Source organism: Melozone crissalis, unplaced genomic scaffold (assembly GCF_028551555.1).
Source record: "Melozone crissalis strain CALT ecotype California unplaced genomic scaffold, PUWL_Pcris_2 ptg000005l_1, whole genome shotgun sequence".
In the NCBI taxonomy this organism is placed as follows: Eukaryota; Metazoa; Chordata; class Aves; order Passeriformes; family Passerellidae; genus Melozone; species Melozone crissalis.
In genome coordinates this window covers 63,677,216-63,696,146 of record NW_026535783.1, presented here as the reverse complement: position 1 = coordinate 63,696,146, position 18,931 = coordinate 63,677,216, and positions in this window count along the sequence as shown.

The window sequence follows — 18,931 nt, the reverse complement described above, 5'->3', positions numbered from 1 at the left end:
GGTGCTGGGGGAAGATGAGAACTAGGTGAGCCACTCCTGGGAGAGGTTTGCCCCACTGGCTCAGGGGTCTTCTTTCCTTTCTCCCCTCTTCAGAGAAATTCGCCGTCTAGCCATACCCTTCTGTTCCGCGGTTGCATTCTACCTGCTCGCCCTGCTCGGCCAAGAGATGCCATACTGGGATTTCCCTGCCTTGGCATTCCTTGTGGAGGTGAGCCTCAAGGCCAGCGCTGCCTGGCTGAGCTGCCTCCCAGCTCTCTGCCCTCTCGTAGCCACAGCTGCCAGGACAAAGACACCCGTGCCCGTGCCCTGTGCTGCTGCCTGGGCCATGTGCTGCTGCCTGGGCCCGGCCCTGTGCGCTTCTGGCCTCCTGCCGGCCGGCTCCCCTGTCACTGCCCTGTGCCTTTCAGGTGCTCGACTGCCTGGACTTGAGGGAATGCAGTGACAGTCTTCTGGAGATCATGGCACAGAACCTGCAGAGCGAGCACATGGCCAGGCGTTACTTGGCACTCAGAGGCCTCGTAGTGCTGGGCAAGAATCCCTTGATGGTGAGAATGGGCCCGTGGCTGAAGCCCTGAAGGCAGCGTGGGGCTGGGCAACGCAGTCGCTTGGCCTTGCCTGGCCTTCGGGCGCTGGGGCAGCTGCTCCCAGCTCTCCTGCCTCCCGCATCAGCTGCCCGAGTGCTTCGGGACAGGCCTTTGGCCTCTGGGCCCTGCGGCAGCAGGGCGGCCTTTCACAAAGTTGGCTTCCACGCAGGCCGAAAAAATGCGGAGCCTGACTGAAAGTCTTGTGGAGCTCCTGGAGGAAAATGATAGCGACATCATCAGGATGACCATTCTTCTACTCCGATATTTGCTCCTGGATAATGGTGCCCCAATACCCACCCCCATCGCCCTGCAGCTGGCTGAGGCGCTCCTGCCACTCTTTGACCGCGTAAGGCTCTGTGCCCACAGCCACGGCCACTGGCTGCTGCCCGCACACTTGGTGCCCTGTGCAGATGCAGGCCTGTGCCCTGGGGGGCCTGAAGCAGCTGATGCTCAGCTCTTTTGCCCTTCCCTTTCATACAGGATGATATCCAGGTGCAGCTGAGCTCCATGTCTTTCTTTCAAGAGATGCTCGACTTATTAACAGAAGAGGGAAGAAAGGCCCTGAAGTCCCACGTGCGCCAGAGCCTGCTCCCACTCTACTTCCACTGCCGTGACGAGAATCAGATTGTTGCTGAGGTGAGCACTTGTGGCCAGCTGCTGTCCCCCTGGCAGGGGAACGCACTGCCTCCTGCCCTGGCACCTTGCGGGCTGCAGCCTCCTCCAGCCTGTGGCATAGGCTGGCTCCTGTGGCCTGCACTGTGGGGCCATCGGTGCGTCTCTGCTGCTCTCCAGGCCTCCCGGGAAACGCTGCATTCTTCAGCCAGATTCCTGAAGAGGAGGGATCTCCAACAAATGCTACAGGTGGATCAGAGCTTTGGCGAGTGCCTGGTAAGAGCAGCCGAGAAACCCCAGCCTCAGCCTGGAGAAGGCCCCTGAGGGCGGTGCTCAGTCTGCGGGGCTGGCAGCTGTGCCCCTGCCGGCTGCTGCTCCCAGAGGCCGCGCAGGCTCTTCTCCAGGCTCCCGTGGGCCCGAGCCGGGTGCCCACGCAGTCCCGGCCCGGCAGGGCGGCGGGGCGGCACCGCGGCTCCCCGGGCAGCAGGCGGCCCTCTGGCCTCTCCCCTCGGGAGCCCGGCGCCGGCTGCTGCTGGCCACGCCTCAGGGCTCCCCGCGTAGGAGAGGGCCGGGGCTCAGCGCAGGCAGCGCCCGGCCCGGGGCCTGAGCCCGCCCCAACCCTTCCCTCCTGCTGCTCTCTCCAGCTGGCAGAGGACAGGAGCCGAGCAGCCGAGCACCTGCGCCGGGCCCTGTGCTACCTGCAAAGCCCACAGGAGCCCCTGCGAGAGGCGGCCGTCAGCTTCATGGGTGAGCCACGAGCCCGCGCTCCCTCCCCTGCCCACCGCAGCTCGGCCCCGGCCCCGCCTGCTGCCCCGGCAGCGCCACCCGGGCCCGGCGCCGTGGAGCCCCGCCTGGCCCGGGCATTGCTGCTGCCGCCGCCCTCTGGCAACCGTGCCCTTGGGCGGCAGCATGCGGCAAAGGCCCGGGCTGAGACCTGACGGGCCAGCAGCCCGTGTGGCCACAGCACCGACAACGCCGCTGGCAGGGAGCTGTGCTGCTGGGCCCGTGACAGGCTCTGTGTTCACAGGGATGGCCGGCCGGCACCTGAGGGGGCAGCAGCAAGAGCTTCAGCTGATCTGCAGTGGTGAGTGAGGGCAGCGGGCTGACCGTGGGGGCTGGCACGGGAAGCTGCAAGCCCTGCCCCGGCTGCGGAGGGCTCTGCTCCCGTGGCCAGAGCACACAGACATTTCAGGGCCACGTGTGGCATTCGTGGCCAGCAGCTTCAGGCTGATCCCCTTGGTCCCTGCTCCCTCCGGGCCATGGCAAGAGCCGGCCGGGATGACCCTGCCAGGGGGTTCACCTCGGCTCCCTGCACATCCGGCATCTGACCTTGGCTCTGTTCCTCTCTCTTGCAGCCCTTGAAGAAATGGCCTATGACAGCAGTCCCGCAATCAGAAATGCTGCAATTGAATCTTGTTTAGTTCTCCGGGCTGTACAGAGAGCTCCGTACTCCACATGGCATAAGCTGCGAGATCAATTCCGCAGTGCATGGAAGAAACGGCCTCGTCTGTGGGGCACTGCCTTGCTGTTCTGCTGCAGCTCCCCAGAGAGATGATCTGCGCAAGACTCTGTCTGCTGGGCCACTTGAGCCAGCAGGGGTTGTCTTCTTCTTCTATTAGATTTTTGCCTTTGTATTTTCCTTTCAGTTGACAATGTAAATATAGGGTATCTTACAATACATGGAGTCCCAGGATCTTTCTTTTCCTGCACAGTGTCTGTAGGGCATAGGGGAAGAGGGGCAAAAGGGTGCTTGTGCTCATCCAGCTGCCCAGGCGTGCAGTGTTGCAGGGAAAATGGCCAGAAGCCCCTTGGCCTCTGGTGGTTCTGCTGCAGCCTTTGTGCTGCCGACAAGAGCGGCTGGGCAGGGGCAGGAGCTGCGGGGATCCCTGCCCGACTGGTGCCTGGATATTGCCACAAGCCCCGTGCCACGCAGGAAGGGCCATCCACGTCCTCCTGCCCGTCTGCTACTGGCTGCTTTGCTGAGGGCTCCCAGGTGCCTCTGGATGGGACTTCTCTGGAGCTGCTGTGGGGCTGTGGCGCTGCTGCCGGGAAGTTTGGCCGGGCTGGGGGACACCCTGAGTCACTGGTAAGCCCTGAGCAATGGGCTGGCAGAGGCCATAAGCAGCCCCCTGGCAGCCGCCTTGATCCTGAAAGCTGGCTGCTCTGGCGCTTCCTCGGTGGCCCGTGGAGGGACCCCCTGGAATCAGGCGTGGAACCCTGGTCCTGGCCTTTCAGGCCTCTGAGGCCAGGAGTTGCGGGGCTGGGCGTGTGCCCGGCCTGTGCTCCAGACTGGAGCCCCCCGCCCCTCAGCCTCAGGCATTGAGCTCCCCTGCCTGCTTGCCGAGTCTTGCTCCTGTTGCTCCGAGGGATGCCCAGTTCTGTGCCTTTAGGCCCCGTTGAGCCAGAAGAGCAGCAGCTTGGAGCCCAGAGGGGCCACAGAAAGGCCCTCTTGGACAAAGGGCATTCCTGTCATTCCCAGGGCAGGGCCACATGAGAGTGCAGCGGGCACCTTCAGGGCCACCTGGGCCACCTCCCTGTGTGCAGGGCTGGCTCTTTGCTTTGCTGCTCTCGGCCTTTTGTCGTCGTACTCCTTGGGCTGCCTGCAGCGAGGGGCAGCCCTATAAGGAGGGTGAAAGGCCCCGTCTCCCACATCTCAAGGGGGAAATGCAGCTCTCCCGGCCCTCAGCCCACGCTGTAAGCAGAGCAGAGCCTTTTCCCCAGCCCTGATGGCTTTCTGCCTGCTTCTGGCCCCTGGCCACCATGACCCACTGCACTCGCTCTGAGTCACCTACAGGATGGCTGGTGCCTCTTGATTTGCTGACCCTGGGACGTGAGGGTCACTGAGGGAAAGGTGCGTGTCCCAATGCTGAGGGCACACGTGGCTCACTGAGCAGACTTGGGGCTTCCCCAGCAGGTTGCAGGTGTCTTGCCTTATGTCTCGTGTTACAGTGGTTGTGCTGCTGCCTGGTCCTGTCCCTCTTCTCACTCTCACCCAACCTGGACCCTCTGACCTGCCTTCAAGAAACCCTGTTGGATCAGACATGCTGTCAAGAGCCCTCCTTCGCCTGCCGCTCCAGCGCACATTACAACCTCCGGGCCTGAGAGCAAGGTGGGCTGGGGGAGCTGGTCTCTCACACCAAGAGGGAACCGCTCTCGACACCACCGGGCCATGGACGTTCCCCGCACCAGATAAAATCATCTCCAAGTTTAGCTAGTAAGGCAGTAAGGTAGAAACCATTAATAGCCTGGAAATCTGGCACTAGTCTCTAAGTTCCGTTAGCTCTCTTTATTGCTAATCTAGGAGTAATACATTTTGACTCCCATTCTTCCAATAATCCTGATGTCAGGAATTTATTCCTTGTTGCCTCCGTTCTTTTCCCAGCCTATCGTCTTCCAGGGTATTGCTTTCTGACTATGGCCTAACTCTTGTCTGCAGCTCAATTTTAATAGGGTCTGCTCGTTTGGATTTTCCTGGGCTATCAGTATCCCATACTCTTGGCTACACCTGATTCAATACTTGCTCTAAATAGTTATTCTTGTTTCTTGGTCTTGTGTCAATTGTCAGTCCTACTGCTAAAACCAATTTGTCTTCAGGTACCTTCAACTTAATTTTTCTTTCCCTAAACGGAACTGTTGTGTCCAAATTTTCAAGCAAATCCCTGCCGAGGACAGATTTGGGGCAGTTTGCTAAATAAAGAAACTGATGGATTGCCAGTTTCTTCTTGATTTTCCATTGAAGTGCTTGCAGGAGGAATGCATTTTCTGGCTGGCCAGTGGCTCCTATTGCTTGAAGATAGTTCTCACTTTTGGGTATCAGTGCTCGATTCAAGAGTGAAAGATGGGTTTCCACTATTTATTAAAAATTCAACCTCTTTATCACCCTTTAGCTTTATTTTAACCAGTGGCCTGCTGGGGTAAGAGTTGCCAGTCTCGGTCATTTCTTATCATCTAGAGCGGCTACAAGAGTTTTGTGTACTTTGTCTGCTAACTCTGGGCACTGGCCCTATTTTCCAGTGTCCTTATTTCTTACAACACGCACATTGCTTTGGCCCCAGCTTGGTCTGTGCCTGGTTTGAAACTCCTCTGCCTCTGCTGCTTTTGCCCCTGCCTCTGCTTCATGCGCGTCCTCTCCCCGGTGCTGATCCAGAGCTGCCACCATGGCTGCACGGAGTTCATTTTCTTTTTCTCTGTCTTTATCATCATACGCTTTCAATGCTTTTCTCATTAATTTCTTTTAAGTCTCTCTTTACAGGCTCTTTCAGCCTCTGAAGTTTCTGCCCGACACCTGGGCTAGATTGCCCTAACATCAGGGATACGGACTGCTGCTTTCCCATATCCGACCAGGGATGCAGAGCTGCGCTTTATGTGCAGCTGCTCACAACCTGTCCACAAAGTCAGTGGGTGACTCGTGCTGGCCCTGTGGAACATTATCTATTGTTGACCAATTGATTGCTTTTGGACTAGCATTTTGTAATTCAAATTTGACTAGTTCCTGGCATCTGGTTAACATTGCACAGCTGCCTGCATCGTTCGGGTCCCACAAAGGGCTTACAATAGGAAACAGCTGGTCCACTGTACCTTGTAAGGCTCCACTAGCAATTTGTCCCTGCGCACGTGCTCTGGCTACCTTGATCACCAACTCTTTGCTGGTTTTGTTAGCTCTGTCAACATGAAATCAGTAGCACCTCCCTCTGGGACTTGATTCTTGACTATGCACTCCAATCTTTTTGCCACTTTGCCTGGGTTTTCTCTCTACATTTTAACTTTTTCCCACCAACGGTTCAGCTCACTAGGAGAAAAGCAGATGTTCACCCACATGGCTTCTCCTGGGGGACTCAAGACTTGCCTTAAGCGGGGGACTAAAGGCAAAGCTTTCTTGCTTTTATTCCTTGTGTTGGTTGTCACTGGGGGTCTCTGAAAGTGTCCCCTCACCTCATCCTCACTGACATCTGGGTTTCATTCAGGGCGCGGCGTGCTTGGCTGAGGGGGAGTGTACCCGAGCTGGCCTGGGGTAACTCGCCTGTAAGTCTTGGACACCTAGGACACAATCTTCCTGGTGCATTGGAGCCAATTTCAAGCATCTCTGCCCTATGCTGGATACGGAACGACAGCTCTTTATTTTCTGCCTGTTTTCTCTTTCCAAAGTTAGGACTAAAGGTCCTATGAGGCCAAATAAAAAAGCCACAATTCTTTCTTCCCCTCAGGTTTATTCTTCAGGGTAAAAAACATGTCTGCATATATGGCTGGATCTCATTTTTCTTCTTTTCTTCAAAATAACATCAACTGTAACAACGTATCATAAAGTTTCAGCGGGGGACACTTTTCACCACTTCCTAATTGACACCAAGGCTACCATTGGGTAGGCTATTTCATCCGATTACCTTTCTTGGAAAAACTGCCCTCTGGGATTCCTCCCAAATCTTTCTCCACTGCTAAATTACCTTCTAGTGGACTCTTTTAAATACCATCTTTACTTCTCGTCTTGTTCATTCTTCATGCTATCAACATTTCCAAACTTTGCAGGATCTACTAGTACTTCTCTTTTCCTTCTCTTCATCCCCTGTATACTCCACTTCACACACACGGGCTGTCTCTCAGTCACCCAGCACCAATAGTCTTTTGTACACTCCTAACAAGCAATGAAAATAAAAGGATTCCACGTTCCACACAACCTACACGGAATTGGGGTTTGATCAGACATAAAACGAATTTCTTCAAAAACTGCCTAAAGTCATACCCGGCAGTATATACTCGTGTCAACCTGGAGTTCACAACCCTTGACTTTTGATGTAGTGTCTAAAAGATTGAGTGACTGCTCAATGTTGTTCAAACACTTCTCAAAGTCAGACGAGCTCGGTGCTGTGCCCATTTTCCCTGGGGTGTTCCGGTTCGTGTTTATTTGTCAGTTAGCGTAGATGGTTTGTTTTCACGTAGCCCGTGCTTCCCCCACGTTGGTTTACCCCTAGGTTTTGCCCTCCGTCAAAGCTGTCCCTCATGCCATTGCCCACTCTTTGTTCCAGCTCCTTCCCTGCCTGTCAAGATCATGCAGCTCTTTATTCCTGAACCTTCCCTCTCAGTTTTGCCTTGGACCAATCCCTGACTGCACCACCCCTTCGCAATTCCCCTGTTGCTGCAAGCCCCACTGGCCCAGGTGACCTACCTTCTCCTCCCATCTGGCCTAATTAGTCCCAAGCAACTGATGGAATCCCCTGGCTCTTTCCCTGCAGATTCCTTACTGATCAATCCTCTGTATCCGCCGCCCGAGTTGTACCCCTATAAAATCCCACGCACAGAAGTGCTGGCGCCTCTTTGCTGCTGAATCCTTCCCTTGGAATAAACCTTTGCCTCTGGAACCTCCCTATCCAGGAGCCTCCTCCTTCTCTTTTGCCTGCTCCGTGCTGCAGTTAGTAGATCCTGAACCACTGAGCAGCGACACATCAGGTTCAGCCGCAGGCAGAACCCACGCCTGGGCCCTTCCCCACTCCTGGCGCAGCGCCGCAGTTTTCCCAAGAGCCAGCCCGGGCTCCGCCGGGCTGCGGCAATGGGGAACTGGCACTGTCCCAGTGCCTGACCGTGCTCTGGGTGAAAAACCTTTTCCTGATATGGAAATGAAACTTGCCCTGTCCCAGCTCCCTGCCCTTTTCTCCAGTGCTGTCACTGCTGCCAACAGTAACGAGAGCTGCAGCAGCCCCTGCGATTCCCCTCAGGAGGATGGTGAAGACCACAATGGCGCCCTTTACTCTCCTCCAGGCAGAAGAAAGTGGCCCCAGCTGCATCTGGGGCTTCCCCTCCAGACCACACTCCATCCTTGCAGTCCTCCTTTGCATTCTGGCTAAAGGCTTCATATCTTTTTCTATTGTCCTGCCCAAAACCGCGCCCGTCTGCTTCCCGCACTTCTCTTGGCTGCTGCTTTAGGGTGTGGGCACCATCACCAGAGACACAGAACAGCTTCTCCTCCCGCAGTTATGCTTATCCTCTGCACTTCCACATGTCTGCCTTGATGTTCACTGGGGAACTTCCCACTTTGTGGCCACTCATTGCTGTCCTCAGCAGGGACACGGTTTTGTTTGGACGCGAGCTGCCGGAGCGAGATATGCAGCAACTGAAGCCCAGAATAGCAGAGGCTGGGCAGATTCTATTTGTCCCAGAATGCAGGAAAGAGAGTGAGAAAAGCACAAGGAAATTTCAGACTGTTACTTTGTAATCTAATTGCCCCGGGACACTCAGCAATGGATGGTGCTCTGCTGCTACTGCCAATGCCTTCCTGGAGAAAAATTCATTGCAGGAAGGAGCAACATCATCTGACAGAGAGCAAGTGTGCCAGCAGTTGCTCCAGGTGCTCCTGCCATCAGCCCCTGCAGGAAGGAGCACAGCCCCCAATGCACGTGGGCTTTGGCTCCCTCTGGCACAGAAGCCCCCCGGGGGCACAGGTCTCTGGGGCAGGAGACGGGCACCAGCGCTGCCAGGGGCTCGAGGGGTGGCGGGTCTGCTTGGCCGGCGACTCTGCCACACCTGCTGATGTCAGCGCTCCCCGGGCCCCAGGGCTCAGAGCAGCATTCGTGCCCGGGCCCACACGTTCCTTGTGCGTGTCACACCCGCAGGTTTAGGACGGCCACCAGCCGGGACGTGTCCCAAGGAGGCCGTGCCAGTTTCCCTGGAAGGCCCCGTGCCCTTCCCAGCGCGGCTGCGTCGGCAGCCCTGGGGGCTCCTTCTGCTGCCCCTGAGCCCGCAGAGCAGGGCAGCCTTTGCTGACGCTCTGAGCCCTCGCTGAAGATCTTGTCGGCCTGCCTTAGACACCTGGGGCCAGGCATTCCTTCCAACCTGGGCCAGTTTGGCTGGGCTGGGGGCAGCCCCGCGGCAGGCGGCAGTGTGTGCAAGGGCCCTTGGTGACACGCTGCAGCACGGTCACCGTGGCATCGAATGGAACCGGGTGTCCAAGGGCCCTTTGTGACACCCCGTGGCATAGGAGCTGGCAATGACAAGAGCACGCCACAGTGCTCGGAGCACAACACGGGACAGGACAGGACAGAGCGGTGCCGTGAGGAGCCCCCGCACAGCGCGCTCGTTCGTGTCCCACCCGGAGCTTTACTGAGGCGTTGTTCCTGCAGCTGAGCTCCAGGCCAGACCACAGGACCTTCTTACCTGTGGTCTCCCTGAGGCTTCGCTTCTGCAGGTGCCCTCGAGGCCAGAGTACAATCCTTCACAGGAGTCTCCTGTCCTTGTGGCAGGGGCCCTTGAGACCGAGTGCAGGACTTGCTGTCCTGTAGCCTTCCTGAGGCTTCTTTCTTGACGGTGCCTTCCAGGCAGGACTGCAGGACTTGGTGACTTGGAGATTGTCCAAGGCCCCTCTCCTGCAAATAGCCACAAATCCAGTCTGAGACATGGAGCAGCCACCCCCAAATGTGCCCAAGCTGGCCTGGGTGGAGGAGGAGGAAGAAGGCCCTGGAGCTGCCCTGGCACAGGACACTGAAGAGGTGGTGCCATTCCAGCCACCACACGAGGGTGAGTGGCAGAGCTGGGCCACAGGACTGGTGCCTGCGGCCAGCTTGGCTCCACGCCATTCCTGCCGGGCCGGGCTGGGCCGGGCGGGCCGGGCCATGCCATGCTATCCCCTGGGGACCTGCCCACGCACAGGACGGAAGAGGGGCCGGGCAGACAGCCCGCAGTGGCCGTGCTCCATCCCCTGGCACATCCCGGGCCTCTCCCTGCCTGGGGAGCGCAGGGCTGGGCCCTGTAGTCCGGCCCCTCCCGCAGCCCCTCATCTCTGGCTGCGCTCGCTCTTTGCCAGATGCAGCCCCGGAGCGCACACAAGACCAGCAGTCCCGCCGTGGCCGCTTCCGCAGAACAGCGCAGGTACCTGCAGCCATCCCCACCTGGGCTGGGCCTGCTCTCCCTGCTCAGCCCAGCACCGTGTGTGCAGCACTCCATGCAACATCCCTGGCTTCTTGCCCTTCTCCTACAGTTTGTTTACAACTTCATCAAGAGAATTGAGGAGGAAGAGACCATGGGCGCAGGCCTCAGACCATACTCGCCCATCTTCCAAAGCAAGAGCGGTGCTGCCCTGCTGGCTATGCTTGTAGAGCAAGATTTGTACCATCCCAAGCAAGTAAGCAGCCTGTGGCCAGGCTTTGATCCCCCCAGGAATTGCTTGGCCTCCAAAGCCACGCATGCTGGTTGCTGGGAGCCTTTCAGGCCACATGGCAGCGTGGTGGCAAGGGAAGCACCCCTCTGGAGAAGCTGGGAACATTGCTCTCTCTGGCAGCTTTCCAAGTCTCCCCGTGCCTTCTCCAGGTGCCTGCCATGGTGAGCTACATCCACCAGTGGCTCACGGCCAATGATTCTGCTGAGCATAGGCTGGACAAGACCCTGCTGCATCTCGCCGAAGCACAGCCACAGGATGCCGTCTTGACGCTCCTGCGTGTGGCCCCGTCCTGTGACAGGTATGGGGCCCACCTGCCCCTGATGGGGGCTCCCCAGCCCATCACCCTGTCCAGCCTGCCCCAGGTGTCTGAGCAACAGAGAGTTCCAGGGCCCTCTGGCTGCTCCCTTTCCCAGCCCTGGCATGGCAGCCCCTCAGCCTGCTGCCACGCTCCCTTGCTGCCTCTCAGGGCTCTGTCCCCACGGGGCTGGGCTGTCTGGGTGCTGCCGGCAGGGGGGCAGTGGGCAGTGGCAGACACAGCCAGCCAGCTCAGCTGGCCCCGGTGCTGTGTCTGAGACCCCGCTGAGACACAGCTCGAACCCCGCAGAGCTGCCATGGCCATGTGGAAGACCATCCTGGCCTCAGCCAGGACTGCGGAGCTGGCACAGCTGATACTCCTGGATGTGCTGGGGAGCTGGCCAGAGCACAGCACCTGCACCTCCGATGGGGGCGAAACGGCTGTCTTTGCCCTGGCTGTGAGTTTCTGCAAGTGGCCTTTGCTGGCCCCAAGGCTGCCTCCCTAGCAGCTCTCCATCCTCCTTCCCCCACTGCATCTCCCTGCCTCAGGCGCTGGCCTGAAACCTGGCCCAGGGGCAGCTTCAGGGCCACCAGGCCCCGTGCTCCCCCTGCGCCTCTCCTGGCCTCTCCCTGCCACGCTCGGGCCCTGCCACACGGACACCTGGGCACTGAGCGCTGTCTTGGGCGGCTTTGTCCTTTGCAGGCAACTGTGGTGATGTGGAAGATCCTCCAGGTGCCCTGTCTCCCACGGATATTGAGGCTGTATTTCCCCCAGCTATTTGTGCATCTGCTCTTCCAAGTCTTCTTCAGCACTCTGGATACGCCAGAGGAGGTCCTTACCTTCTGGAAGGCATGCCAGGAAGAGCATGGCCTTGCCACTAGCCCCAACAGGTGCTCCGTGACAGTCCTCCTGTCCCTGCCACGTGGCCTGCCAAGGAGCCAGTGCTGCCAGTGTGACCTGGGCTTTGCTCTGCACACAGGTTTGCAGTGCGGACCCTGAAGTCCCTGCTCTGCCTGCTCTGCTGCGAGGATGTGGTGGTGGCAATGGAACGCAGGTGTGCCTGGGACACGCTGCTCTCTGTTGACACTCACCACTTTGCCGTGGCTCTGCTTGCCAGGTGAGACCCCCCCAAATGCCTCTGATATTTCTGCTCTGTGCCCAGGTGCCCCACTAAGTGCCCGTGGTAATGGGCAGGAGGGCCTTGTCCCTGAGAGACGCACGGCCAAGCAGACTGGAAAAGGCTGGGAGAGGAGGCTGCCCATGAGCAACCAACTCCCAAATGGCCCAGGTCCCCTGGCTGGAAGGGTGCTGGGGGAAGATGAGAACTAGGTGAGCCACTCCTGGGAGAGGTTTGCCCCACTGGCTCAGGGGTCTTCTTTCCTTTCTCCCCTCTTCAGAGAAATTCGCCGTCTAGCCATACCCTTCTGTTCCGCGGTTGCATTCTACCTGCTCGCCCTGCTCGGCCAAGAGATGCCATACTGGGATTTCCCTGCCTTGGCATTCCTTGTGGAGGTGAGCCTCAAGGCCAGCGCTGCCTGGCTGAGCTGCCTCCCAGCTCTCTGCCCTCTCGTAGCCACAGCTGCCAGGACAAAGACACCCGTGCCCGTGCCCTGTGCTGCTGCCTGGGCCATGTGCTGCTGCCTGGGCCCGGCCCTGTGCGCTTCTGGGCTCCTGCCGGCCGGCTCCCCTGTCACTGCCCTGTGCCTTTCAGGTGCTCGACTGCCTGGACTTGAGGGAATGCAGTGACAGTCTTCTGGAGATCATGGCACAGAACCTGCAGAGCGAGCACATGGCCAGGCGTTACTTGGCACTCAGAGGCCTCGTAGTGCTGGGCAAGAATCCCTTGATGGTGAGAATGGGCCCGTGGCTGAAGCCCTGAAGGCAGCGTGGGGCTGGGCAACGCAGTCGCTTGGCCTTGCCTGGCCTTCGGGCGCTGGGGCAGCTGCTCCCAGCTCTCCTGCCTCCCGCATCAGCTGCCCGAGTGCTTCGGGACAGGCCTTTGGCCTCTGGGCCCTGCGGCAGCAGGGCGGCCTTTCACAAAGTTGGCTTCCACGCAGGCCGAAAAAATGCGGAGCCTGACTGAAAGTCTTGTGGAGCTCCTGGAGGAAAATGATAGCGACATCATCAGGATGACCATTCTTCTACTCCGATATTTGCTCCTGGATAATGGTGCCCCAATACCCACCCCCATCGCCCTGCAGCTGGCTGAGGCGCTCCTGCCACTCTTTGACCGCGTAAGGCTCTGTGCCCACAGCCACGGCCACTGGCTGCTGCCCGCACACTTGGTGCCCTGTGCAGATGCAGGCCTGTGCCCTGGGGGGCCTGAAGCAGCTGATGCTCAGCTCTTTTGCCCTTCCCTTTCATACAGGATGATATCCAGGTGCAGCTGAGCTCCATGTCTTTCTTTCAAGAGATGCTCGACTTATTAACAGAAGAGGGAAGAAAGGCCCTGAAGTCCCACGTGCGCCAGAGCCTGCTCCCACTCTACTTCCACTGCCGTGACGAGAATCAGATTGTTGCTGAGGTGAGCACTTGTGGCCAGCTGCTGTCCCCCTGGCAGGGGAACGCACTGCCTCCTGCCCTGGCACCTTGCGGGCTGCAGCCTCCTCCAGCCTGTGGCATAGGCTGGCTCCTGTGGCCTGCACTGTGGGGCCATCGGTGCGTCTCTGCTGCTCTCCAGGCCTCCCGGGAAACGCTGCATTCTTCAGCCAGATTCCTGAAGAGGAGGGATCTCCAACAAATGCTACAGGTGGATCAGAGCTTTGGCGAGTGCCTGGTAAGAGCAGCCGAGAAACCCCAGCCTCAGCCTGGAGAAGGCCCCTGAGGGCGGTGCTCAGTCTGCGGGGCTGGCAGCTGTGCCCCTGCCGGCTGCTGCTCCCAGAGGCCGCGCAGGCTCTTCTCCAGGCTCCCGTGGGCCCGAGCCGGGTGCCCACGCAGTCCCGGCCCGGCAGGGCGGCGGGGCGGCACCGCGGCTCCCCGGGCAGCAGGCGGCCCTCTGGCCTCTCCCCTCGGGAGCCCGGCGCCGGCTGCTGCTGGCCACGCCTCAGGGCTCCCCGGGTAGGAGAGGGCCGGGGCTCAGCGCAGGCAGCGCCCGGCCCGGGGCCTGAGCCCGCCCCAACCCTTCCCTCCTGCTGCTCTCTCCAGCTGGCAGAGGACAGGAGCCGAGCAGCCGAGCACCTGCGCCGGGCCCTGTGCTACCTGCAAAGCCCACAGGAGCCCCTGCGAGAGGCGGCCGTCAGCTTCATGGGTGAGCCACGAGCCCGCGCTCCCTCCCCTGCCCACCGCAGCTCGGCCCCGGCCCCGCCTGCTGCCCCGGCAGCGCCACCCGGGCCCGGCGCCGTGGAGCCCCGCCTGGCCCGGGCATTGCTGCTGCCGCCGCCCTCTGGCAACCGTGCCCTTGGGCGGCAGCATGCGGCAAAGGCCCGGGCTGAGACCTGACGGGCCAGCAGCCCGTGTGGCCACAGCACCGACAACGCCGCTGGCAGGGAGCTGTGCTGCTGGGCCCGTGACAGGCTCTGTGTTCACAGGGATGGCCGGCCGGCACCTGAGGGGGCAGCAGCAAGAGCTTCAGCTGATCTGCAGTGGTGAGTGAGGGCAGCGGGCTGACCGTGGGGGCTGGCACGGGAAGCTGCAAGCCCTGCCCCGGCTGCGGAGGGCTCTGCTCCCGTGGCCAGAGCACACAGACATTTCAGGGCCACGTGTGGCATTCGTGGCCAGCAGCTTCAGGCTGATCCCCTTGGTCCCTGCTCCCTCCGGGCCATGGCAAGAGCCGGCCGGGATGACCCTGCCAGGGGGTTCACCTCGACTCCCTGCACATCCGGCATCTGACCTTGGCTCTGTTCCTCTCTCTTGCAGCCCTTGAAGAAATGGCCTATGACAGCAGTCCCGCAATCAGAAATGCTGCAATTGAATCTTGTTTAGTTCTCCGGGCTGTACAGAGAGCTCCGTACTCCACATGGCATAAGCTGCGAGATCAATTCCGCAGTGCATGGAAGAAACGGCCTCGTCTGTGGGGCACTGCCTTGCTGTTCTGCTGCAGCTCCCCAGAGAGATGATCTGCGCAAGACTCTGTCTGCTGGGCCACTTGAGCCAGCAGGGGTTGTCTTCTTCTTCTATTAGATTTTTGCCTTTGTATTTTCCTTTTAGTTGACAATGTAAATATAGGGTATCTTACAATACATGGAGTCCCAGGATCTTTCTTTTCCTGCACAGTGTCTGTAGGGCATAGGGGAAGAGGGGCAAAAGGGTGCTTGTGCTCATCCAGCTGCCCAGGCGTGCAGTGTTGCAGGGAAAATGGCCAGAAGCCCCTTGGCCTCTGGTGGTTCTGCTGCAGCCTTTGTGCTGCCGACAAGAGCGGCTGGGCAGGGGCAGGAGCTGCGGGGATCCCTGCCCGACTGGTGCCTGGATATTGCCACAAGCCCCGTGCCACGCAGGAAGGGCCATCCACGTCCTCCTGCCCGTGTGCTACTGGCTGCTTTGCTGAGGGCTCCCAGGTGCCTCTGGATGGGACTTCTCTGGAGCTGCTGTGGGGCTGTGGCGCTGCTGCCGGGAAGTTTGGCCGGGCTGGGGGACACCCTGAGTCACTGGTAAGCCCTGAGCAATGGGCTGGCAGAGGCCATAAGCAGCCCCCTGGCAGCCGCCTTGATCCTGAAAGCTGGCTGCTCTGGCGCTTCCTCGGTGGCCCGTGGAGGGACCCCCTGGAATCAGGCGTGGAACCCTGGTCCTGGCCTTTCAGGCCTCTGAGGCCAGGAGTTGCGGGGCTGGGCGTGTGCCCGGCCTGTGCTCCAGACTGGAGCCCCCCGCCCCTCAGCCTCAGGCATTGAGCTCCCCTGCCTGCTTGCCGAGTCTTGCTCCTGTTGCTCCGAGGGATGCCCAGTTCTGTGCCTTTAGGCCCCGTTGAGCCAGAAGAGCAGCAGCTTGGAGCCCAGCGGGGCCACAGAAAGGCCCTCTTGGACAAAGGGCATTCCTGTCATTCCCAGGGCAGGGCCACATGAGAGTGCAGCGGGCACCTTCAGGGCCACCTGGGCCACCTCCCTGTGTGCAGGGCTGGCTCTTTGCTTTGCTGCTCTCGGCCTTTTGTCGTCGTACTCCTTGGGCTGCCTGCAGCGAGGGGCAGCCCTATAAGGAGGGTGAAAGGCCCCGTCTCCCACATCTCAAGGGGGAAATGCAGCTCTCCCGGCCCTCAGCCCACGCTGTAAGCAGAGCAGAGCCTTTTCCCCAGCCCTGATGGCTTTCTGCCTGCTTCTGGCCCCTGGCCACCATGACCCACTGCACTCGCTCTGAGTCACCTACAGGATGGCTGGTGCCTCTTGATTTGCTGACCCTGGGACGTGAGGGTCACTGAGGGAAAGGTGCGTGTCCCAATGCTGAGGGCACACGTGGCTCACTGAGCAGACTTGGGGCTTCCCCAGCAGGTTGCAGGTGTCTTGCCTTATGTCTCGTGTTACAGTGGTTGTGCTGCTGCCTGGTCCTGTCCCTCTTCTCACTCTCACCCAACCTGGACCCTCTGACCTGCCTTCAAGAAACCCTGTTGGATCAGACATGCTGTCAAGAGCCCTCCTTCGCCTGCCGCTCCAGCGCACATTACAACCTCCGGGCCTGACAGCAAGGTGGGCTGGGGGAGCTGGTCTCTCACACCAAGAGGGAACCGCTCTCGACACCACCGGGCCATGGACGTTCCCCGCACCAGATAAAATCATCTCCAAGTTTAGCTAGTAAGGCAGTAAGGTAGAAACCATTAATTGCCTGGAAATCTGGCACTAGTCTCTAAGTTCCGTTAGCTTTCTTTATTGCTAATCTAGGAGTAATACATTTTGACTCCCATTCTTCCAATAATCCTGATGTCAGGAATTTATTCCTTGTTGCCTCCGTTCTTTTCCCAGCCTGTCGTCTTCCAGGGTATTGCTTTCTGACTATGGCCTAACTCTTGTCTGCAGCTCAATTTTAATAGGGTCTGCTCGTTTGGATTTTCCTGGGCTATCAGTATCCCATACTCTTGGCTACACCTGATTCAATACTTGCTCTAAATAGTTATTCTTGTTTCTTGGTCTTGTGTCAATTGTCAGTCCTACTGCTAAAACCAATTTGTCTTCAGGTACCTTCAACTTAATTTTTCTTTCCCTAAACGGAACTGTTGTGTCCAAATTTTCAAGCAAATCCCTGCCGAGGACAGATTTGGGGCAGTTTGCTAAATAAAGAAACTGATGGATTGCCAGTTTCTTCTTGATTTTCCATTGAAGTGCTTGCAGGAGGAATGCATTTTCTGGCTGGCCAGTGGCTCCTATTGCTTGAAGATAGTTCTCACTTTTGGGTATCAGTGCTCGATTCAAGAGTGAAAGATGGGTTTCCACTATTTATTAAAAATTCAACCTCTTTATCACCCTTTAGCTTTATTTTAACCAGTGGCCTGCTGGGGTAAGAGTTGCCAGTCTCGGTCATTTCTTATCATCTAGAGCGGCTACAAGAGTTTTGTGTACTTTGTCTGCTAACTCTGGGCACTGGCCCTATTTTCCAGTGTCCTTATTTCTTACAACACGCACATTGCTTTGGCCCCAGCTTGGTCTGTGCCTGGTTTGAAACTCCTCTGCCTCTGCTGCTTTTGCCCCTGCCTCTGCTTCATGCGCGTCCTCTCCCCGGTGCTGATCCAGAGCTGCCACCATGGCTGCACGGAGTTCATTTTCTTTTTCTCTGTCTTTATCATCATACGCTTTCAATGCTTTTCTCATTAATTTCTTTTAAGTCTCTCTTTACAGGCTCTTTCAGCCTCTGAAGTTTCTGCCCGACACCTGGGCTAGATTGCCCTAACATCAGGGATACGGACTGCTGCTTTCCCATATCCGACCAGGGATGCAGAGCTGCGCTTTATGTGCAGCTGCTCACAACCTGTCCACAAAGTCAGTGGGTGACTCGTGCTGGCCCTGTGGAACATTATCTATTGTTGACCAATTGATTGCTTTTGGACTAGCATTTTGTAATTCAAATTTGACTAGTTCCTGGCATCTGGTTAACATTGCACAGCTGCCTGCATCGTTCGGGTCCCACAAAGGGCTTACAATAGGCAACAGCTGGTCCACTGTACCTTGTAAGGCTCCACTAGCAATTTGTCCCTGCGCACGTGCTCTGGCTACCTTGATCACCAACTCTTTGCTGGTTTTGTTAGCTCTGTCAACATGAAATCAGTAGCACCTCCCTCTGGGACTTGATTCTTGACTATGCACTCCAATCTTTTTGCCACTTTGCCTGGGTTTTCTCTCTACATTTTAACTTTTTCCCACCAACGGTTCAGCTCACTAGGAGAAAAGCAGATGTTCACCCACATGGCTTCTCCTGGGGGACTCAAGACTTGCCTTAAGCGGGGGACTAAAGGCAAAGCTTTCTTGCTTTTATTCCTTCTGTTGGTTGTCACTGGGGGTCTCTGAAAGTGTCCCCTCACCTCATCCTCACTGACATCTGGGTTTCATTCAGGGCGCGGCGTGCTTGGCTGAGGGGGAGTGTACCCGAGCTGGCCTGGGGTAACTCGCCTGTAAGTCTTGGACACCTAGGACACAATCTTCCTGGTGCATTGGAGCCAATTTCAAGCATCTCTGCCCTATGCTGGATACGGAACGACAGCTCTTTATTTTCTGCCTGTTTTCTCTTTCCAAAGTTAGGACTAAAGGTCCTATGAGGCCAAATAAAAAAGCCACAATTCTTTCTTCCCCTCAGGTTTATTCTTCAGGGTAAAAAACATGTCTGCATATATGGCTGGATCTCATTTTTCTTCTTTTCTTCAAAATAACATCAACTGTAACAACGTATCATAAAGTTTCAGCGGGGGACACTTTTCACCACTTCCTAATTGACACCAAGGCTACCATTGGGTAGGCTATTTCATCCGATTACCTTTCTTGGAAAAACTGCCCTCTGGGATTCCTCCCAAATCTTTCTCCACTGCTAAATTACCTTCTAGTGGACTCTTTTAAATACCATCTTTACTTCTCGTCTTGTTCATTCTTCATGCTATCAACATTTCCAAACTTTGCAGGATCTACTAGTACTTCTCTTTTCCTTCTCTTCATCCCCTGTATACTCCACTTCACACACACGGGCTGTCTCTCAGTCACCCAGCACCAATAGTCTTTTTTACACTCCTAACAAGCAATGAAAATAAAAGGATTCCACGTTCCACACAACCTACACGGAATTGGGGTTTGATCAGACATAAAACGAATTTCTTCAAAAACTGCCTAAAGTCATACCCGGCAGCATATACTCGTGTCAACCTGGAGTTCACAACCCTTGACTTTTGATGTAGTGTCT